The 24,650-nt window shown below is 46.9% G+C and overlaps 1 protein-coding gene across 2 annotated transcripts in view; it reads right to left on the reverse strand.

Moving 5' to 3' along the window:
- Positions 1-24,650, reverse strand: part of GFRA1 (GDNF family receptor alpha 1) — a 602,771-nt gene that overhangs the window by 356,028 nt on the left and 222,093 nt on the right. The window lies entirely within an intron of this gene.

Consider the following 24,650-nt stretch of genomic DNA (forward strand, 5'->3'; position numbering starts at 1 on the left):
CTTTCAACCTTCTGAAGTTGATAAATGAGTACAAACCTTGGTTGGGTGATCATTTTATATAAATATGCTCTCTGCACTGGGCTTTGGCAAAAGTACTATAAATATAATAAAATATTATCATTACACAAACCATCCAAATATGATACATTCATCATGTTGCATTTGACCCCAAACACCAGTAAAAAATGTCATGCAACAGTAAGGAAACAGTGCCTTGCGGGCTGCATAAATGCCCCACAAAACCCATCTAAGAACACTTAGCATGTTGAATTTGACCTTGCCACCAGTAAAACAATGCCATGCCACAGTAAGGAAACCTGCCCAACCCCATGTAAGGAATTTGTGGAACCGCTCTCAAATGGATAGCATCCTTTCTCAAAGATAGGAACCAAATAACCCTACTCTCCACCTATTCCTCCCAAGCCCGACCAGTCGACACGGGAGTCCCACAAGGAGCATGCCTATCAGCCCCCCTGTTCAATCTCTACATGGCCGTCCTCCCACAAATAATTTCTTTACACAACATCCTGTGTTACAACTATGCTGATGAGACTCAACTAATTCTAAAACTCCTGAACTCAAAACCCAACGGCCGACCTGACCTCACCTCCTGCCTCCTCGACATAGAGCTCTGGATGACCACAAACCACCTCTTGCTAAACCCCTCCAAAACCGAAATCATGGTATGTGGCAAATCAAAACTGTTGCCACACCCACAACCCTGGCCATCTGCCATGGGAAACTCACCGACCACCCTCTAATTCTGTAAAAAACCTTGGATGAACCCTAGACTCTGACCTAACACTCTCGCGCCAAGTCAACAACGTCTCTAAGTCCTGCCACTACCACCTTAAAACACTTAGGCGCATTTTTCCATACCTCTCCTTTCCGAACAGACTCTCCATGGTCCAATCAATTGTTATATCAAGACTGGACTACGCTAACCCCCTCTACCTCGGAGTCCACGCTTACCAACTGACTAAACTACAAAGAGCACAAAACGCTGCAGCCAAACTGCTACTAGCGCTCGACCCGAGAGACCATATCTCCCCAACCCTCAAAACTCTGCATTGGCTTCCCGTTGCCCGAAGGGAGACCTTTAAAACATTATGCATTTCCCACCGAGCACTGCATAAATCCGGACCTCAATATCTGCAAGACAAATTAAAACCCTATCACCCTCCACATACTCTAAGATCAAGCTCAGCTGGCCCCCTAGTCATACCTAAAACAAACTCAGTCAGGTTAGGCGGATCATCTTTCTGAACCATGGCCCCCACGCTGTGGAACGCACTCCTGCCCCACATCCGACTCACGGAAGACCTCATATCGTTCCGCAAACTACTGAAAACTTGGCTCTTCCCTTAAAACCGACTCCGAACTGAAACTAACTTAATCTGGATAACAGCATCTCAATGACTTTACCAAATACTAGATCATAAATAGCAACGCAGCATCTTGATCCAAACGAGAAATCGAAAACGAATTAACATTTATTGGTTAGCTAAACTGAACAAACAAAATAGGATGAGTAAAAAGAATCAAACCTGCGAAGTAGATGAAATGAATATGTTGTACGAGAACAGCAAAGTGGCTGAAATTGTCAAAATAAATGTAATAGACAAGAGGATCAATGTGGACGTAAGGATAAAATGGATAACAACAATTCGACTAAACAAAAATGCTAGATCTTAAATAACAATAAAACAAAAAACAAAACAACATCAAGATCCAAGCGAGAATTCGACAACTAATAACCTCTAGTGTAAACTAAAAGGACAATAAGAATAAAATGAGTAGATCAAAGGAGTGAAGTGAAAAAGAATAAATTGTACGAAAGCAGTTAAGCAGTTGAAATTAATGAAATGGATGTAATGACTGCAATGAACGAAAGAAACAAAATAGACAAAATTAATAAAGTGAAGAGGAGGGAAAATGAATACAGGAGACGGATGAATACACAGACAGATGGCATGCACTGTATGAGCGCATAGTATAAATGGAAAGTATAGAATAGACGATGCGAGTACATGAGATGGGTGTAGTGCATGGGACAAATCGAGAACACGTAACGGATCGAGTGCGCATGACAAGTGAGATGAGTTGAACCGATAATGCAGGATGAATGAATGAAGAGAGTGGAGTGGACGAAGTCGTTCGAGTGGATGAAGCGCGTAGAGCGAATGAGTGCGTTGAACAGAGGAGTGCGTTGAGCGGATGAGTGTGTTGGGCAGATAAGTGTGTAGAGTGGACGAGTGTGTAGAGTGGACGAGTATGTAGAGCGAATGAGTGTGTAGAACGGATGTGTCCGTAGAGCAGATGAGTGCACAAAACGGATGGGTGCGCAAAACGTATGGGTGCGTAAAGCGGATGGGTGCATAGAGCAGATGAGTGCATAGAGCGGATGAGTCCGTTCAGCGGATGAGTGCGCAGAGCGGATGAGTCCGGTGAGCGTATGAGTCCGTTGAGCAGATGAATGCGTAGAGGTGATGAGTGCGTAGACGTGATGAGTGCATAGAGGTGATGAGTGCATAGAGGTGATGAGTGTGTAGAGGTGATGAGTGCATAGAGGTAATAAGTGCGTAGAGGCGATGAGCGCGTAGAGCGGATGGGTGTGTTGAGTGGATGAGTGCGTAGAGCGGATGAGTGCGTAGAGCGGATGAGTGCATAGAGTGAATGAGTGCGTAGAACGGGCGGGTGAGTGCGTAGAGCGGATGAGTGCCTAGAGCGGATGAGTGCCTAGAGCGGATGAATGCCTAGAGTGGATGAGTGCCTAGAGCGGATGAGTGCCTAGAGCAGGCGAGGGGGTAGAGCGGATCAGTACGTGGAGCGCATGAGTGCATGGAGCCGATGACTGCTTGGAGCCGAGGTGTGCGTGGAGCTGATGTGTACGTGGACGGCTGAGTGAGTGGAGCGGATGAGTGTATGGAGCGGATGAGCGCGTGGAGCCGATGAGCGCATGGAGTGGATGAGCGCGTGGAGCCGATGAGTGTGTAGAGCGGACGAGAGTGCAAAATGAATGAGACATGGTGTGGAGTGCGGAGCGGGTCTGGAGTGCGGAGCAGGTGTAGAGTGCGGAGCGGGTGTAGAGTGCCGAGCGCATATCAAGTGTTGAGCAAACAAGTGATATATGTGCGGGATAGAATGATTTGAGTGCATGGAACGTTTGAAAGAGCATGGCAGTGAACAGTCTTTTTGAGTACTTGAAACAGTCGTAATGCATGGAACAGCCGGAGTACATGGAACAGATGGAGTACATGGTACTATAACAGTGGGCCATATCACACCTCTACGCTTACACTCTTCTTTACACCACCACTCAACTACAACACAGCGATACTATGACACCATTCGGTATAGCTGTTCTCATACCAACACCTGCCTCATACTCCCCATCACCCTAATTAAACACTGCTGGTTCTACATCCTCCAGCCTAGGCGTTCACCTCAAGCCTAATGCAGCCAGAATCGGTCTGGATAAAAACCTGCCAGAACGAACACATACTCTTGATCTCTCAACCACCACATCTACCGCTAGAAAGCAGCTATCACACGAATGCCACACCAGCTGCAAACATATCCAGTGCTCACACGCACCGTTTGACTCTCTCTAGTCTCTCCGCTGACTTGAACTTCGGTTCCCGAGGGCGTTCAATCTACCAGCGCCTTGAGACCATACCAATGGTACATAAGGCGCTATATAAATGCAAAATAACATAACATAACACCTCTCCTATTGCACTGGCACCCAGCTGGTCATTGTATCCAATCCTCTTCCATGAACCAGGAACCATCTCTACACTACGACCCTGTGTGCATAGTTTCCTATCCTCTGCCTTTTGATATTGATATTAATGTTGTATTTATATCACGCTCGTACACAAGTCTTTCAGAGCGCAACAAGGCAAGGGAGGGGAACAAGGGAGAACAAAAACAATAACCTTACTAGGCCCAGTGACATGGAGAACGCGCAAGTGCAGGGGAAGGCAAGGGAGGGGAACCTGTGGCAAACCAACACATCATATGGCACAACAAGCAACATGTATCCTATGTTTAGTAGAAATCAGGAGGTGGTTGGGATAATCACCCATAGGGACTATGGGAGTATCTACAATTAAACAGGTGATTCTATCCGGGAAAGATTGGAGTTTAAAGTGTCATGATGGGTAAAATGATAAAGTGTCAGGGCTCTTTCCCCCTAGTGTGGATATTTGTATCCTTCAGATCCTCTATTCGTAACACAATTTCAGGGATGTAGCGCCCAGGGGGTGCCATGCCCATATCAATAAGGGGCATGCTACCCTTCTAAATAGCAAGCAGTCTTCACCCCGTCAGGATTTTCAGGGGTTCAGTTCCTGGGACCTTTCCCCTTTCTCAGCATCAGCAGCCGACCCAGGACTTTCAAAATGTCTCCCTTTTTTAGTCTTTAGTCCTGTGCAAGGACCACGTGTTGAGCCACCGTTCCCTCTCAGCACTTCTGGCTCCTGGGGGACTGCTTTTGTCTGGCCTCTAACTCTCTTTAAGGGCTTGCCATTATCTCTCTAACATTCCTTGCTGATTGGTTCTCAGCGGTCTCATTTTTTATGCAGCTCTTGGCTCAGTCTAGTTGCCTAATGACATTTTTTGCCCCAACTTCTTTTGGTCTGCAGTTTCCAATACTAACATAAAACCAGGCGGCCATCTTAACTCCTGGCGGAAGACCTGGGTCTTTGTCCTAGCTTTCTGCTGCTTTTCCATGCCTCCTCGTCTCCTTGGGCATCTCTGCTCCTGCATTGCTGCCCACTCTGGAATTCTGACACCCTTTGTAGGCTTATCATGTATCTGCGTGATTCCCTTTCCACGGGTGGGACACTGCAGTGAAGCACCATCTCTGGGTTAGGCTTTTGTTCTGAGGTCCGTGTCGGGCACCTCTCTCGCATGATCCTGCCCGGATTGCCTCTGTCATATGGGATAATTTGGTATTTATTCCATGGGTACAGTGTGTTCAATGAGAGTTGGTTCCTCAACACTAGGCAATCTTTGTTTGGGTCTCCAGGAATCAGGAGTGCCCCCCTGCACTTGCGCGATCTGAATGACACTTGGCCTAGTAGGATCGTTGTCTCTGTCTTCCCTCTGTTTCCCCCCCTTGCCTTGTCGCGCCTTGAAACTCTTGTGTATAGGCACGTTATAAATGCCATATCATATCATAACAGAGCTGTGCATGAAACCCCATCTTGGATCGGTCTTAGAGTTCTAATTACTCAAATCTTGCCTATATTTCAATAACAACAATACATTAATAAAAAAACAAACCCTGCCTATGCTCAGGCCACTTTTTAGGTGGGATCACTGCCCCCAAATTGCATGTAGGAACTGGGCTGGGGGTTCCCCAGATAAGACCAGGGTTTTCTCACGTTCTGGGTCTTCCATATTTAAGCCTCTTAAGTGCGCAGGACGAGTATGCTCGTCCTATTTGCATAGACATGCCTAATACCCCAGCAGTTAAGGGGTTACACTATTCTACATCGCCCAGATCAGGGCCAAGTCCAAGGGGGCTCTGAAGCTCCCACCCCCCACCACCTCTAGGTATCTCATGGCACTGGCGGGCTGGAATTCGTGGACTGCAGGGTTCCCCCCCAGGTCGTGGTATGGAGACAGAGGGCTGACTTCATCGCAAGCAGGAATCGTCATTAGACTGCGTGTTACTGATCCTCTGCTTTGGACCACGAACCATTTGTGTACTAAAGGTACAAAAGTAAAGAGTAGAAAAATCGCTTGAAATATAAAGTCTTTCATAAAAAGTCTCGCTGCACTAAATTATCGGTGAATTTCAAAACACAGGATGGAGGGGGAGGAGGGAGGAGTTTAGGGGGTTCTTCTCGGAAAGGACATAACAAATAAAAGCAACATCAAACAACCCCAAATAAAACAAATGAAACTAAATGTACATGTGAAAAAGGGTTAAAAACTACATAACACAAAACGCTGAAGTAACTACAACTACAACTATGACACCAGAAAGGAGAACTTGAGAAGCAATAATGTAAACGACATGTTTATAAAAGAAATGACCACACAGGAGGTCCATGTCATGATCAAGGTTGTGGATAGCAAGTGGCAGTAGGGAGGCAAATTATGCAAACCCCCTCATTTTGGGAGGAAGGGGGGTGCACCCCAGCCTCTTCCCTGCACTTGGGGAGTCACCGGCTGCCTATGTCTTGGAGTTTTGGGGAGGAGTGTTAGCCTCAAGGCCAAACGTCCCTCGAGCAGTCGTTTTATAGATAAAGCCTTGGTGATACTTGAGCTTGGAGAGCAGATGTGCCAATGAAGAAGCGAAGCCGCCCCGGGGACGTTCTCCAAAGGAATACCCACGCCCCCCTCGCTTTCTTGCCGCAGTCACTTGCCCTTTCTAGCTGGCCTGCCCAGCAGCTTGTGCCCTTCAATGGGGGCTTATTAACAAGAGCCGCCTGGCTGGGCCTCCCCAGATGACACCGAGTCAATGTGTTCCGTGGCTTTTGTCGCAACAGCTGAGACTGCACACAAACCAAACAAAGGCTGTCCTGGTGTTGCCACCCAGCCTGCGTGGCAATCAGGCACACAACAGCCAGACACAACAAACATCCAAGGCACACGGGCCAGCATCTGAGAACACTCAGCAGGGAGATTCTGCACTAAGAAGAGGGAGGTTTGTTTTCCGACAGTGGCTGGCACTGGAGTTCAGGAAATGGGCAGGCGGGAGAATGCGGAAAAATGTCAACATCTTGGGATCCAGAATCTATCCCTACTGTAGGGAAGGTGGGTCGGTATTACCTAACGGTGCTGGGTTCGTGTACAGTGCTTAGTGCCGTCTTCGGGCTTCCTCCAAGCACTATGACTAGATGAGATAGAGCAGAGGAGGGTGGATAGGAAAGAAATAAGGTGGGGGAGAGCAGAGGTGGCAAGAGGACAAATCATGGGGTGAAACGGTCTAGCAGTGAGTTAGAGAGTAAATAGGGAGTAAAAGCGCCCAGATGCCTTCGGTTTATAAATTAGAAAACGAAATAAAAGCCTCGGCCAGACAGGTCCCAGACAGGCAGTTCTTTGCCTCTGTCTTGCCCCAATGTGTCTGAAGCTAGGCACTCCTTGTTCCCTGGCTCTCTCCCTGATGGACATGTACCTGGGGAGGGTAACTCTATTCCCCACTTTGTCCCCCGCGCTCCCATACGTACAGAAAGATGACAATTGTACTCAATGTTGCCTCGGACACCAACAGCCAGATTCACAAAAGTATTTGCTCACAGCTCGCGCGAGTAGGGGAATGAATGCCTTTGGCGTGAAAGGGCAATTCTCAAAACGGAGCAAGTCACGTGCATTTAGAGTGTGGTTGGGCTCGTATGTATTTGAAGAACAGGGATTTCAATTTCAAACAGAAATGACTAACAAAAACATGTTTGCAGATGTCGGAAGCATTCCCACAAAGCGTGCCTGTACAATAGCATAAAGGTGAGAACAAGCAGGGAGCTCGTTTATGGGGGTGTAAAAATCAGGACATATACCAGGGACAAAACAAAACAAAACAGAGTTAAAATAAAAATAAGAAAACATGTGACTTATAAAGGTAACATTAACATAGGTGGGTAAGTGCTTCAAACTAAAGAGGAGTACTCATCTTAATAATATAAAAGGCCAGGTGTATGTTTGTCCGATGCCGTCATGCGCGGTAGAGGCTGCCCGAATGCACAGAATCCTTCGCTAGAGGGAGCTGTTACCTTATATACAGTGGTCCAAGTCGCATAGATTTGCCTCTTGTCACCGCTAGAGGGAGCTGTTGCCTAATGATATATGGGGACAATGCCAATTTGCATAGCTTTGCCTGTTGTCGCTGCTAGAGGGAGCTGTAATATTACGGTGTATAGTGGTGCTACTGTATTAATGAAAACTTGCACTTTGGCCCGTGTACGTGAGCCTGTACACTAGTTAACTAAACAAAATGACAATAAAAAAAATGCAAATAAATAAAATATGAACCGTCACTGGTGCAAAGTTATCTGTGCAAAGTTCTATGCTGTAGGGGGAACGTCACCTCCGTGTGCAGTTGAGCTGCATTGCGATACACTAAGAGATGCCCAACCTATCTGTCATCCCTTATAGGCATCAAACCTAACGTGAGGAACCTTCGCTCTTCTTTGGCGGTCACTCTTAATTATCCCAAATTCAGGACAGCCAAATTTGGAGGCACAACACTGGATGCTCAGGGTCCCCTTTTGTGGAACACACTTCCAGCAGGTATACGGCAGATCCAGAGCTACACCGCGTTCAAACGTGCCGTCATTCAACTTGGAATAATTTTCTGACCCATTTCTCCTTTTTCCACTTTTTCTTGTTTGTCCTCGTCTTGTTTTTGTTCTATGCGCGCCCTGAGGCCCACGAGCATGTTGGCGCGTTACAAACATTTAAATAAATAAATACATTAATATGTAAGAAGGGCCAGGCTGCGAAGAACCTGCACTCACAGCTAGGCCCTCCCACTGCATAGAGTGCCCTATGTGAATAAGGAGGCCCGCATGTGGTTCCAGCTGGAGCAGTTTTACTCACTGCATCCTGTACTCCGCAGTTTTTGCGAACTGGGGACCATGTTTCCAAGCCTGGGCTCTGATTTGCAGAAACATTGTACTTTAGTACTGTAGCTCAACCGGTGAGAGCAATCGAAAAACTCCCAGAGTGCACTGGTTTTTTAACATGGTCTTGTGGTGACAAGCAACCCATGGTTACCATAACACACAGAGACTCCTCTGAGCTGTGGGTTTAACTTTCTATGCCAGGGCATGCTGGCGGGGTCGAGCAGAGGCGAGTCTACCCAGCTGCCAGCTTGGCATGTGTGCCTTTGCAATAATCAATCACATTGACGGCAGGATGGCCTTGCCTACTATGATCTGGGTTCTGTGGACAGATCCTCACGAGGGCCTTTGCCCACAAGTGCTGTATATTGAAAACATTTACCGGGGGAATCCTTGCCTCCTTGGAGGGGTAGTTCTGTGGGGAGGAGTGTCTGGGGCCTTGTGGTGATTCCAAGTGTAGCATGTGCCACCACAGGCCACTCCCTAGACACGCCGGCAGGTTCTGCAGGATGTCAAAGCGAGCTCTCGACTCGCTGTGCTATCTGACCGATAATTATTATTATTATTAATATTATAGTATTTATTGAGGACAGACCTAGCTTTGAAAAGCAACAGAGCACTTTTCAGAGGTATACAACAGTACAGATATACCACTGGGTGTGGGATACAGAGGGCCAGAGAGGAGGGGTACAGCTGCACCGGGTGATGGGGAGGAGAGGGACGGACGGCGTATCGCCAGTCAGGTAGCGCGAGGGGAGACGTGATGCCCTTGTAGGTGTGGAGGAGAAGAGACTCCTTGAAGAGTTTACAGGACTCCATAGGGATTTTGTAGACACTACCACCTGTGATCATTTCTGCCACGGTAATTCCTTTCATGTGTGGTGTTAAAGTGGGGGAAATACCTTCAGCCAAATTCTTCAGGCAACTCCTATGCATTACCATCAAAGTTGTAGTATGGTGGCGCGGAGAAGGGGCAGTAATTCCGTTAGTGCCACTTTTTAGAGACACCGCCGCACCACGCCACTCATAGTGAGCCCCGGTGTCTGGATGTCATAATGTAAAACATTTCTGACGGTGAAAAAGAACCTATAGCGCTAAATAAATGCAATAAAATACAAATACCGCCCCCCACAGAGCTCTCAACCAAGGCCTGATGATCTTTTAACCAATACTATATGAACACATTATTCCAAATAAGCCCAATCGATTGGGGTAATTATTTTACAGGTCATCATTCTTCCCCCAATCTACCCTTTGACCTCCTTCCTCAGGACCTGCCCCCATTGCACCCCCTCTCACGCCACATCAATGTAGTCTCCAGATCATGCACCTTCCACCTCTGCGTTCTCAAGCAGATCTTTCAATATCTCTCGTACCCCAACAGAGTCTCCGTAATCATAGCCAACATCCTCTCACACCTAGACTACTCCAACTCCCTCTTTCTAGGCGCACCTGCATATCAACTCAGAAATCTCAAACGGATCCAAAACTATGCAGCAAGACTCTTTGTTGCGCTCTCCCCCAGAGACCACAACTTCCCCACACTCCAAGGGCCTCTTTCCAAGCCTTGTGCATTACCCACCATGTCATCCACAATAAAGGCCCGGAATTCCTCCACCAAAACAAGCTTGCATGCTACCATCCCGAAACCTCAGATCAGGTTCTGCACACCTCCTGGTAGTCCCCACATTTCAAGTTCGCCAAACTAGAAGGTGCCTGCTTCTCCATCCTTGCAACTACTTTCTGGAACTGATCACCTGGCTTTCAGGAAAGCCCTCAAAACCTGGCTGTTCCCTCCCGCATCCTGAACCCAGCGCACCCCTTAACCCCACACACTAGCTCCATCAAGCAGACAAATCACACCCTCCCAACTGTCCCTCTTTCGGCTACTTTGTCTCATCTAGCATTTATCTTCTGAGCGTTGCCACCTCAAGCCCCCCTTGATGTCAAACCCGTACGGAGGGCTCAAGAAGGTATCGAATAACTTGTGCATCATAGGAATCCTTAGAATGGGCCGGGTATTCCACTCATATGTGCTCTGAGGGTGGGCAATGCATCACACTTAACACACCTTAGGTCAAGCAATTGGATCAACTTGGAGGAGGACAATTAGGTACTTCTGAATCTTCATTCGTATTCGGCACTGTACATTATTCTAAAGTACATGAGGGTGGGCATTGCCACCGCAACTAGATATGACAGGTGGGACTTTTTCACACTTGAACGACCTAGCTATGGAAATGTAACACTCTAAGATCCACTCAGAGGGTGCGTATGTATTCATTTACTGCACTTCCACTGTGTGTGAGACTTAGCCCTGCTCTTTGTACATAAATGGGACCCAGGACGTAGACATTGTTTATTGTACAGCAAACCCATTTTTCCTTTCGCACACCTCACCTTCGTAACTTAGTGCAAGGCACGGACTCACTCCCACACACCTCTGCACTTACATTTAACACAAACACAATTCCACAGCACCTTTGCCATAAGAATGAAGCTACCTTTCACAGCATACATTTCAACTGTATCTACTCACATAATTTTCTATCGACTTAAACGCAACCCCTCCTGTTTAGTTCATAGTGTACCTCCTTTCCACTCATTCACATGCCATCAGACATGGGTGACTATAGCGGGCCTTGGCCGTCCGCTCATAACTTTAATGGCCAAAATGCACACACGAAAATAGCACTTCCCAATTTCCCCACATTTTGGACTGTGGTCCCTCCGCAAGTGTTCAACCAACAGCACATTGGGACCATCATTATGGTGAAAGGTGCTATACAAATGTCAAAATGAATGAATGAACGAACGAACGAACGAACGAACGAATGAATGAATGAATGAATGAATGTGCAAAAAGGTGATAACGGCTATCCTCCTTACACTCTTACAGAAGGACTCACACGCTGTGAGTTAGAGCCTCATCACGAGTTGGGCGGTAACGCCGGTGCTATTGCCGCCGGCGCAATTAGCCCTACCGCCAAACACCCGGCGCTATTAGCACCAGATCACAGGTTTGGCAGAACGGTTAGTGCCCATTCCACATTGGGCCCATTCGGGAATTCCTCATTCCCCATTGGGCCCAATGGGGAAAATTCATGCTATTACCGACGGCAGATTTCCCGCCGGCAGTAATAGCGCTGAAAATCAGCAAATTTGCTGCGGATTTCCCCCCAGCTCATAGCTCATAGCTGGTGGGAAATCCGCCAAGGCCATAATCTGGCGGACCCTTTAATGAGGCAGTAGTAGCGCTACCACCGCATTTTAGGGTTACCGCCAGACTCGTGATGAGACCCTTAGTCTTAAAAGAAATTGACATCCAATACTAATTTATTGCAAAACAACTCCAAACATTTATAACACCTCTTAAAGTCAGACAGACACAAAAAGTTGATTTGTTTTAGTGACATGTCCAAGAAATGCTTTGGAACAAATAAGCAACCGGGGTTATATACTGCATAGAGAAGGAGTTGTTGGCGGAACTAACCGGTGAAATCAGTGGTGGCTAAACCATTGTCCTGGGGTCCCTGTGCTGGCTGGAAAAGGCTCCAATAGACCCAGTTAGTGGGAAGCACATTACAGAGAGCAGTGAAATTGTCAGGAGACTTTTCAGATGACCGTGACACCAATGTTTATAGTGATCGACCCAAGATGCTTTTGCTTGAGAAATTGGCTTCTGACTTGAAGTTGCCATAGCGGCGGAGCTCCGATAGCCATCAATTCTCGATTAATAAACTGTCGGGCCTGTCCCAGCTTAAGATTACTGTGCAGCCCCTTGTGAAAAATAATGGACTTGTTAAATGGCCCCTGACGTATCACCGCAAAGCCTCTGCACCTGGGTCACGCATAGACTTGCTGTCATAAAAAGGATAAGCCTGTGGGTCTGATTCACAGACGCGGTTTACAATGGTGTGATCCAATAGGAAAACGCTCTGTGAATCAGGCCCTATGTGCACAAATCTCTATGTGCACAAATCTCTATGTGCACAAATCTCGCTATGGGCGCACTCGCCTCAAGTAGTGCCATCTTAAGCGTGGCCAGCCCCTTCTTTCCCGTCTTATCTTTCCATCCTAAGAATTGTATTGCTATTGTGCCCCATTATAAATTCAGGACTGCAAGTTCCAGAATGCAAAGTTGTGATGGCTTAAAAGCCCAGACTGGCTGAAGGTGTGACTTTGTACATCCATAAACCACCCTGGCTGCACCCATAATGAGTGCATCCAAGCAGTATTTACTACCCCGCCCTCTCCACTAACCTGGATTATCGTCTCCGAGGCTGCTCATCTCACAGCAGAGGTGTTGCTAGGGGCGGGGGGGCTGAGGGTTTATAGCCCAAGGTCTTTTGGTTGTAGCCCCGGATAGAAGCTCAGGGACTACAACCAAAAGGCTGTAGCTAGCCCCGAATCCCAGTAGTCCTGACATTACCTTAGCCCCTGATCATTTCCAGACCTAGCAACACCCCTATCCCACAGCACTTTGAGATCATACCAATGTTAAAAAGAAAAGGCGCTATACAAATGCCCAATAACATAACATAACTTAGCAGCTTTACGATCCCTGTTATTGTTGCTGTCACCAGTGTAAATGAAGGAATGAAGTGTGCTTTCTTATGCCTGCGATTATTGGCTTGCAAACTTTTTGATCTTTGCAGAGCCTGGAAGCGGATGAGGTTTTCAGTGTTTGTACTTAAATATCCAATTAGCATCCAATTGATGGGTGCCCAGCAGGATGGCATCTTGTTCATTGGGTTTACACTTAGCTGCAGGGCTGGGTTGTCCAACTCCAGGCCTCGAGGGCCAGGACATCCCTCAGTAATATTCATGAGAAGAAATGTGCATACATTTTGAATCATTGTATGCAAATTTACCTCATAAATATTAAATAGTCATCCTGAAAATCCGACATGTTTCCGGCCCTCGAGGCCTAGCATTGGACCACCGTGCTGTAGGGGGACCTCCTGGCTGAAGGCACTGTGCGGTGCCTTGCAGCGAGATAATGGCAAATAAAAGTCACACCATGAGCTCCCGTGCAGTGTAGTTATCTACACGGGTCTTAACGTGAAGGGGGAGCGGGGAGCAGGGAAGGGAAGTGCCCGACACTAATGAAAGTTCCTCTGTGAATACAGCCCGCGCTCCGAGCATTTTCATTGGCTACGGACGCCTCCCAGGGTGCTAATTTGATTTATGACACGCCCAATACTGCCATGTGAGAGCAGTTGGCGCCTTTAGTCTACTGGCTCCCTGCTGCTTCCTGTTACACAGGGCATATATTAATGAAAGCTCTTAAGTGCTCTTCGAAAACTCCAGCTGTTTTCCATTAGCTGAAGGAAGCTTGGGAGAAGCCAGAGGAGGGCTTCCCCGACTTCTTAATCCCAATTAGTAAACATCGAAGTTCTGTTTCAGCATTCCTCCCCAAAGACTGCAACATTTCCTCCCTTACAGGTACATATTGTATTGTATTGTATTGTATTTGGTTATTTATATAGCGCTCTTTCCCCACATGTGTGGCCTCAATGCGCTTTTTCCTCGGTTGAACGCTATTGATGAAGATCCAGGTAACTTTGGCATTATACAAAATAGCGCACCCCCAACAAATTACCTTAAGGTTATTGCATGGTACCCTGGACTTCTGAGCATTTTTAAAGAAGCTACCTTAACAGTTCTCTAACATTAAAGTGCATCAATGTTAAATAGCTCCCCATTGCCCAATAACACCCCAATATGGTACAGCTAGGGGTAGGGAAATCTGAATGCTGTTACCCAAGTCAAGAATAATTGATGATATTTGATGGAGCAAGAGTGGAAGCAGCGCTTTGTGAGTAAAACAGTAACCTCTAGGATATTAATAGATCTCTACCGCTGGTGCTTTACCCACTGAGCAACCATATGAGCAACCAGCAGTGAAAATACATTTTATGCTGTGAAATATTTTTTTTCTTAATGACACTGATTTACTGCAGCATCGTCTTCAGAGCTGCCCCTCCCTTCTCCACGTCGGGTCCAGGCTGTCCAATAGGGAAACATGATGAATTTGCAAGAGATGCATACCTCTGAAAGGGTGGCAGGGCTGGGGTAGAGTCAGTGAAATGTCAAGCAGAGATTTGTTGCAAGATAACATTTGCTAACTCGACACTGGCTATTGTATACACAGCCTGCTGCATTGCAAAGTCAAAGAATGTTCTATTTTAAATGCAGGTTGTTCAAGCATTTGTGCAGAGGCAGGTTATCCGTGCCAGCGCTTTATATAAAAAAAAGGTGTGCACCTTTTATACTTTACCAGCAACATTATAGGAAAAGCTCTTCATCTGGGTTATTTGGAGGGTGCCGCAGTGGAGTAACTTTGCTGAAAATGTTGGGGGGGACATGACATCTGAAGAAAAGGTGCCCCAGCCAAATGAATGGGGACAAAATGGTGTGCCGTGAAAGTTGGGGGTGACAAACACCCCTGCCCCCCCTAAAATTAGGACCATGGAAGGTTGTTTATGACAACGGGGTGCTAACAATTGCACCAGGTCTTCCATGACACCCGACCCTTGTTGGTGGTGGGGTACCACAGTACATTTGTGCTCTTTCCATTATTGGACAATGTAACGTTAGATAATAGCGTGGGGAGTGGTGCACCAGGGAAATACAAAGGGGCACAGGCGTCACGCATGGTGGGCTAGGGCGGGTGCGGTGGCTCTAGCCCTGAGGTCTTTTAGTTGTAGACATGGATAGAAGCTCAGGGGCTACAACCAAATTGCTATCTAGTCCCGAAAGTCCCGACATTAGCATAGCACCGGTTCTTTTCCAGAACTAGCAAGACCCTGCAGGGGTGCTTGCTTCCTTCCACACCAGAGCAGAGTGATGGTGAACAAATGGCAGAGGAGACAGCCTGCACTGGTGCACCGGCAACGTCACATAGGACACAGGGCTCAAGTCCTACAAAAAGTGGGGGGAATGTGACGCGCTAAATGAAAAATGACCTCCCAAGAACTGAACGCACCCTAAAGTGAAATATCCACATGTCTTTCCCAACTGAAGAACGTGCAGAGGACAAACAACCATTTGCCAAGGTAACAGATTTCCCTGTCACATTGCTGGCTGCATATGAAACACTTGTGTATAGGCGCGTTATGAATGCCTTATCATATCATATAAAAGGTGCGCACCTTTTATGTCTAAGAATCTGAAACAAACCAACTCCTGTATAGCCTGAATATCACAATTAGACATTGTACAGCTTAGTGATGAGTAGTTGGAGTGCTTTTTTCTTAAATGAATTTAAAACACATGAGGGGGCAGCGTCGGCCGTCTGAAAAAGTGAGTGGACGCCGTCCACCTCCATGGTCCCCCACCTTGTGCTCTGCATGAGAAACATGACACTGCGAACTATACCCTGAGGTAAGGCCCTCACAGTAGCCAATGAGAGGATGGAAGGGCTAGCTGCAGGGCACTAATGATGAGCTGCAAGTCCTCCGAGATGTGCCGAGCTAGTGATTGGCCAGTGTTATGGAGCAGGTCAACCTGTGGAATGAAGGGCTCTGTTTCTGCAGAACCCCAGGCTTCAGAAGCTAAATACCTGATCACATAAATATATTTTGGCCACAACATGGCAGAAGGGGGGCACACACTGAGGGGCTTCACTGTTTAATGGGGCAAACATGTGGTTCAAGTTAGGCCACATCTTTTCGAATCCAATCAAAAGCCCACTATCAAAATAAAATACAATCAACAACAGAACATGAAATGGAAACGAAAGGAAAACACAAGAAGCTGCCGACGTGAGGTATCCTGACTGCTCAAGCCACTCGCACTAGGGCTAACACCTTGCAAACTGTGGGAGCATTAGAGCGCGCACTAGACGGCAATATTCTGGGGTAAGTGACAAATACCCAAGCCAAGTTACTGGGCCACTTTTTTTTTTTTTATGTAAAGCATTTTCTCTCCGGGGCATTACCTGGTCAGAGTTACAAGCCCGAGTGAGACGAACGTGTGGTGGTGAGTGAATTGGTGGTGAGGGAAAGGGAGCGTAGGAGAACTTACCTGCAGCCGGTGGGGGAACTGACAGCCTCACGCTACTCAGGGGGCTCGAACCTCAGATTTGACCCTGAGCTACGGCCTGCGTTTGAGCTCCCGGGTTGGCTGGAATGTACCCTGGCCCTCTCTGATTTTCCGGGGTTTGGAAGGAAGGGGCTCTGAGGCACTAATTGTGGGCAGAGAGGGGGCCTGGGGCGCTAATTGTGATTAGCACCTGGATTCCACACTTTCTGATTGTCTAAAGAGAAGAAGCCATGCTAGTATTTCATATTAGGCTCCAAATTGCTGTGGTAATCTGAGCCAGTTTGGACTCCTATTGTTTTTAATCTGATTCGAATCATAGGCCCATTGGATGGGCCAGAATAAAGAGCAAGAGAGTCCAAACTGCAGTCCAACACCAATTGTTCTCTTTCTCAAAAGAAGGACAGCTTTGCAACGGGCTGGGTGTCTGATATTAAATCTGAATTGCAATGTCTATACAGACAATACAACACACACTTCAAGAATGTCCAAGGGAATAATTATTATGTATATTTCTGTTATCATAAAACAATAAGCATTGCTATTATTATGCTCACGTGCTATTTTGAGCAATTACATTTATATAGCATCTTTGTGAGATGACGAGCCTCAAGGCACCAAGCTTCAGTGGAGTGTTGGAATCCCAGATACTGTGCAAAGAAAGTGCCTCGTGGAATATGTATTGCCTGGTGATGAAGGAAGCACGGTAAGCCTCTGGGAGCGGATTCCACAGTGTGGGTGCCCAGACCACGAATGTCCAGCCTCCTCTTGTCTTCAAGTGTATCAAGGATCAGCCAGAGGAATTGGCATCTGTGGGCAGGTGTTTAGGGCAGGGAACCTTGGCAGGAGACCAGGCTGGCATCTAGAAATAAGGACGAGGCTGCAAAGCCGACCTGGGTGGCTACCAGAGGTCAGTGGGCACCTTTCAAGCCTTGAGTACAGTTATCTGGCGCAAGGCTGGATTCTGGATCCTCCAGAGGCCAAGTGGAACTTCCATGAAAGCCCTGTGCATATAGATATTGCAGTGATGCAGCCTGGAGCTCATGACTCTCCGCAGTTACGGCTGTCTCACCAGCACGGGTGAAGGAGTTGGATTCTAGGGTGGCTCCCCAATTGGCTGAAGCAGTTATTTTGCCACACAGTGAATTTGGGTGGGTTAATGGGATATTCTCTTGAAGGTCAGCTTCTTGGCTTTGCGTGATAATGTAATCTGCATTGTCCCCTCAAACCTGTAGGTGTGTTTCCCAAACCACGGACAAGTCTTATTTCAACACCGGGCCAACCCTGCTGGCCTACTCACTCAATGGCCATTGGTGAATGCTGGAAGACCACATTTCCCAATCGTCTCTGACCTCCACTACTCTTTCCGTGGCTACTGGTGAACACTGAAAGACGATATTGCCCAATCGCCTCAGACCTCTGCAACTCATTCAATGGCCATTGGTGAACACTGGAAGACCATATTGCCCTATTGACTCTAACCTACGCAACTCATTTAGTGGCCATTGGTGAACCCTGGAAGGCCATATTACTTAATTGCCTATGACCTCTGCAACACATTCCGTGGCCATCAGTGAACAATGGAAGGCCATATTGCCCAATCACCTTCGACTTCTGCTACTTCTTCAGTGCCCATTGGTGAACACTGGAAGGCCATATTGCTCAATTGCCTCTGATCTCCGCAACTCATTCAGTGGCCATTGGTTAACACTGGAAGACCATATTGCCCAATCACATTCGACCTGCGCTACTCATTCAGAGGCCATTGGTGAACTCCTGAAGGCCATCCTGCCCAATCGCTTCCAACCTCCGCAACTCATTTAGTGGCCATCGGTGAACACAGGAAGACCATTTTGCCCAATCGCCTCCGACCTCTGCTACTCATTCAGTCGCCATTGGTGAACCCTAAAAGGCCATATTGCTTAGTTGCCTCCACCTCTGCAAGACATCCAGTGGCCATCAGTGAACACTGGAAGGCCATATTGCTCAATTGCCCCTGAGAAAACCACAAAAGGTCATTGAATAACCAGCAATAAATTGTACAGGACAATAAGACTGATGGCACAAAGCAAGTTCACAGAATAAGATGGAGAGAGTCTGAAACAAAAGGAAAAACAAGTTTCTCTCTCTGAAAAATAAAACGTCATGAAAAGGGTTCAATTGGGTGCTGGAAGAAGCTGATGGCAGGTAGCATGGGGATACCCTGGCTCCCTGGAAACAAACATTTCCCGGGGGTTTACCTTGCCCCAAACCTTCCCCCTTCACTCAGGAACACTTCAGGAACTCTCCGAGGTCGCACACCCCAGAGACTCTGTGGAAAATGGCGGCCCTACCGACGTACTCTTGACCTTGTCATGACCGCACCCTACTTGCCCGGTCGCAATCCATTTCACTCATGCCTTCGGTTCACTTCATTGATTGGGCGATCGATAAGAATGAAATATTTCATTTTTAATTGTCTTTTTTTCACAGGCTTACACGCCCTATAATATACTGGGCGTATGGCCATTGCACACTTTGATTGCTGGTGATAGAAGTAGCACTTAAAATGACAAATTGGGGGTCTTTTAAAAGAGTAAATAAACATTTGAATCCTTCTCGGGCGAGCTTCTAAATGGGCACGTTGCTGGAATTTTCACTATCCTTTCTTCTCAGTGACATTAATAAAAGCGTGAGAGCGGTGAGAGGTGGAAAGGAATGCCCTTTGTGCACCTGTCTCTATGGCTTCAAACAGCCTCTGTAATATGTTTAGGTCCGGCTTGGAGGAGAGTGAGCTCCTCTAAACCCTGACATTAAAGCAATAGGAGGTCAAAAGAAAGGACCGGGTCACCTGACAGGAAGTTCTGAAATGCAACTGGGTGCATTCGAACGTGCACTTCTTCCTGCCTTGTATGTGGCTATGGTCACACAACTATTCTTTAAGCAATTGTAAAACCACCTTCCAATGTACCAGAAACTTCCATCAATGGGAAATGCTTGCTACCACAACATGTGGTATGGTCTCCTCTTTCTGGTCAGCATTTTATCTGATCCACCGCCACTGACTAACGGGAGGTTTAGCCGCAGCAGATTTCATCGAGGGAGAAATGGTCGAAATGTTTTTGCCGCATTTTACCACATCATTACTTTAACAATAACGCCGCCTCTCCTGCAACCCCATGTCATTTTTTCAATTGTTAATCTGTGCGTCTTGTGTCCTATCCACTGTCCCCCTTCCACTCACTATTTCCCTCTTCCTTTCTTCCAAAGACCACAATCTTGTCAGCCCCAGTGGGGCACAATTTGCCGCCTTCCGGACAAGCCGTGGTGCTGTAAGATCACAACGCTGGTGATGCGTGCACTATAAAAGCTCTACGACATAACATACCGTGCTCCACAATGCAGGCACGTGCGTGTGTGGCAGCACAAAGTAATGCATGCAAATAATACAGCTGTAGGTGGCATGGCGGGGTCGTTTGGGAGTCGCCAGGGCTCGCAGGTGCAACCCCTGAGGTCACCCTTGCTACCCCTGTGTTCTCTCTTGATAACCCTAAACAAAATATTTTTAAATATAAGTGCCTGGGCTGTGGCCAGCGCCATATGGCTCTTTAGTTTTGGAGTGTCCGGCCTTCTTGTTCAGGCCTCTCAAAAAAACAGGTATTCCACAAGTCTAACACTTTCAGCAACTGACCCTATATAAGTAAGAATAGGAATACCAAATAATTTGCCTTTCGGGAATTATATACAATAACTGCTAGACTCATTAAAGGTTTATTTCAGGCACACTTCAGGAGGTGAGTCACTGATTCAGTCTGTTCTTAAACACCTCAACTCAGCCTTTCATCCTTCTGAGGTCGATAAATAAGTACCAAGACAGCTTGGGTGATATTGCATGTATATTTGTTCTATAGAAAGAGCTTACGCCTAAGTACTTTATTATAACACATCATTATCATTTGGCCATGGGTGTCTGCTTGCATTCACAATAAATTGGTAATATGGGCTGATAAACACTGATATTAACGATACATATGGCGATCCATTCTTGTATGAAATGTATATCACATTATAGTGATATTGTAACCATATTTTTCATAGTGTACTTAGGAGCAATGCTATGTGATGTCACTTCCTGTTTTGTCAAGGGGTGAAAGGTTGTGTTCCATCGCTTCCTGTGATGTCACTTCAGAGTGGGTGTCACATGACATCACTTCTTGTGATGTCATCAGAGGTCAAAGGCTGTGTTACGTCACTTACGCTACCCCTGGCATTTTGAAATGACATCCCTGAATAGAAGAAACAAATTGTGCAATTTATTTGTGCATATTATGCACATTATGCAGAATTTACAGTCAACATGTCTTGGGTTGTAGCCCCGGGTCTTTTGGTTGTAGCCCCGAATAGAAGCGGCTGAGGGGCTGTAGCCCCAGGTCTTTTGGTTGTAGCCCCAGATAGAAGCTCAGGGGCTACAACCAAAAAGCTAGCTAGCCCTGAGTCCCGACAGTCCCGACATTAGAGTAGCCCCAGATCTTTTCCAGACCTAGCAACACCCCTGCATGACACACAATGCAGTGTTCAGGGTGTCTACGCCAAGCTTCTGATATAAGCAAAATAGTTTTTATGTGTGTATTTCTGACTACACTTTGCAGTGCTGATATGCCCTGTGTGTATCTGCCTGCACGCAGCACAGGACATTGCACCATATGAAAGACACACCTGCAGGTCGGTGGAAAAAGCAGGAGAAGCACATAATGCAGTACTAATCTTAAAGTTTTCCTCCATTTCAAGAGAGGTTTATTGTAATCCTCTAGGGTTTATTTGTGATAATTTTCATTCTTTCCACAGAAGTCTGATGGAGTTACATCCCCCATAGAGAGATGTATGCTCAGAATCAGGGACAGTCCATAAAGCACAGGATGACTTCAGCACCTTATGATTGTAGTAAACATCAGTAAAGTGATTCAAGCAATACTCAGTAATGCACCCTCCAGATCTCAATGTCGGTGGGCGATACAGTCACAGGCTCTTGCAACAGCCCAAAGCCCTTGCGCCTAACACTTTTAGCTTAATTTTATTCCTATTCTGTAACCCCATGACTGAGGAATAGGTCTTTGTGGTCAGAAATGAATGTGTGTGTGTCTTTCTGTGACCATGGCAACCAAAATAATTCCCTGGCTCATTCTAATCCTCTTAAAGGTCTGGAAATCTTACATCACGGGGGCTGATGCAGTCCAGCCAGCCAAAGCACCCCTGAAATTATAAGAGCTATTTGTAAAAAGAAGAAAATAGGTCAACAAAGTGAAAAGTCCACAACTGAGAAGGAACACAATCTGAAATAGCTTGTTCCATGGGCTTTAGCAAACCCAGGTGGCCCTCCATCAGCTCTGGGTGCTGTACCAGAGAGAAATAACCATTTGCATATCTATCTGACCCCGCGCATTAGGTGTCCACCCCCAAATCTATGGCAAATCCCCTCTGAGAAAGAGTACAAAGGGAAACCACACACTTGTGCCGGCCGCGGCATCATTGGCCATCATCAGTGGGGTGCAGCTGCCTCTCTAGGCAGAGACCACATGGGAAACAAAATGGAGGCTTGGAAGAAGAAAGGCGAGCTTTGAGCTTGGCGAGCTTGACGGCCAAGGAATTTGGGACTGCTATAGCAGCAAGGAACATGGGAATCAAAATGGAGGCTTGGAAGAAGAAAGGCCAGCTGTGAGCTTGGCGAGCTTGACGGCCAAGGAATCTGCGACTGCTATAGCAACAAGGAACATGGGAATCAAAATGGAGGCTTGGAAGAAGAAAGGCCAGCTGTGAGCTTGGTGAGCTTGACGGCCAAGGAATCTGAGACTGCTATAACAACAAGGAACATGGGAAACAAAATGGAGGCTTGGAAGAAGAAAGGAGAGCTGTGAGCTTGGCGAGCTTGATGGCCAAGGAATCTGCGACTGCTATAGGAACAAAGAACATGGGAAACAAAATGGAGGCTTGGAAGAAGAAAGGTGAGGTGTGAGCTTGGCGAGTTTGATGGCCAAGAAAGCAGAGACCTCTTATAGGCAGAGAGAACATGGGAAACAAAATGGAGCCTTGCAGGAAGAAAGGCAAACTGTAAGCTTGGCGATGTCGGTGGCCAAGAAAGCCGACACTGCTACAGTCCGAGAGAACATGGGAAACAAAATGGAGGCTTGGAAGAAGAAAGGTGATCTGTGAGCTTGGCGAACTTGATGGCCAAGAAAGCTAAGACTGTCATAGGTAGAGAGAACATGGGAAACAAAATGGAGCCTTTCAGGAAGAAAGGTGAGCTGTTAGCTTGGCGAGCTTGATGGCCAAGAAAGCTGAGACTGCTACAGGCAGAGAGAACATGGGAAACAAAATGGAGCCTTGCAGGAAGAAAGGTGAACTGTAAGCTTGGCAAGGTCGATTGCCAAGGAAAATGAGACTGTTATAGGCAGATAGAACATGGGAAACAAAATGGAGCCTTGTAGGAAGAAAGGTGACTGTGAGCTTGGCGAGGTTGATGGCCAAGAAAGCAGAGACTGTTATAGGAAGAGAGAACATGAGAAACAAAATGGAGCCTTGTAGGAAGAAAGGTGACTGTGAGCTTGGCGAGGTTGATGGCCAAGAAAGCAGAGACTGCTATAGGCAGAGAGAACATGGGAGACAAAATGGAGGTTTGGAAGAAGAAAGGCGAACTGTGAGCTTGACAAGCTTAATGGCCAAGGAAGCCGAGACTGCTATAAACAGAGAGAACATGGGAAATCAAACTCTTCAAGATGTGCTCTAGGCAGAGGCCTATTGACTTTTGTTTAGCTTTATTAATCATATTTGGAGTGTTAATTATCACATTGAGGGAGGTAACTGTCACATTGAGGGTGGCAATTATCACACTGAGAGTGGTATTTATCACACTGTGGGTGGTGTTACCATCTAAATCAGAACACAATTTAGAAGAGGGCCGCGTCTTAGAGGCCTACTGCCACACAGTTGAATGGGGTGATTTCCTGAGAGCCTGTCCGCATTGGGCTACGGTGGTGAGCTCTGCAATTTCGGGGGGGAAAGGATGGCCCAGAGTGGGTGCCACCCCTAGATGGAAACACACAGGGTTTCCCCAGATCGTACAGGCCATAGATTTATGTGTGTACTAGCCATTATCCCCCAGCGTTGACCCGGTCTGTAGCTGACATGCACGTGGGGGTCTGCTATAGCCTTGTGTATGTTATATTATGTCCTAACTTCCTATTTTTGAAAAATCACAAAATCGGCAATCTCCTGGAATCGTCTATACTGACAGCACAGGGCCGGACCCCGCTCCGCGCCTGTGCAGGGTGAATGGGTGAGGTTGGTCAGATTTCAGGATCGCCAGTACACTCCAGACTGGTATGTCACCCTTGGGCCAACATTTCAGCCCGCCAACTGTTATGGGGCCAACCCTGATCATACAAACACACTTTCACAAATATAAATACATATAGATTTCTATTTTTAGTAGCGTACACACCGACCTAGGCAGCAGGCGAGCATTGTTCCAGAGCAGGCGCATAGTATAATATTGCGCACAAGCGTGTACGTAAGACCGAGTGAGAGAGAGTGCGTGTTCAAAGGGGAGGCGGGCTATGCACAGGTGTGGCCAGGGAATGGAGCACTTACATAAAGTGCTACTGGGGGCCAGAATAGACTTGGTGTACCTCAATAAGGAATGTTCTTTGGTTTACCTTTCTGTACAGTTGGTGATTGATCTGTTTGACCTGTATGGATTGCCATAGCCATGGGGTCTCTTTAACACCCACCAGAGTCCGGAGAGGATGCCAGTACGTTGCTATCCGCAACCTTAATTCTGGACCAGCAGACTTATAATGAGACCATAAGAGTCAGCCCCATTGACTAGCTTGTATTGACTCCATTTTACTGACTTATCAGAGGCAAATTTCATGCATGCACTATATGCCAGTTTTTCGTATGTGTAGACTTAGTCGTCCAGTCCTTGCTAACAAGCAATTGGCCTTTGGAAGTTCTTGGTTCGAGATGGGTAATGTCAGGTGGCATGGAAGCTGG

This window comes from Ambystoma mexicanum, chromosome 8 (assembly GCF_040938575.1).
Source record: "Ambystoma mexicanum isolate Mex_15411 chromosome 8, UKY_AmexF1_1, whole genome shotgun sequence".
Classification (NCBI taxonomy): Eukaryota; Metazoa; Chordata; class Amphibia; order Caudata; family Ambystomatidae; genus Ambystoma; species Ambystoma mexicanum.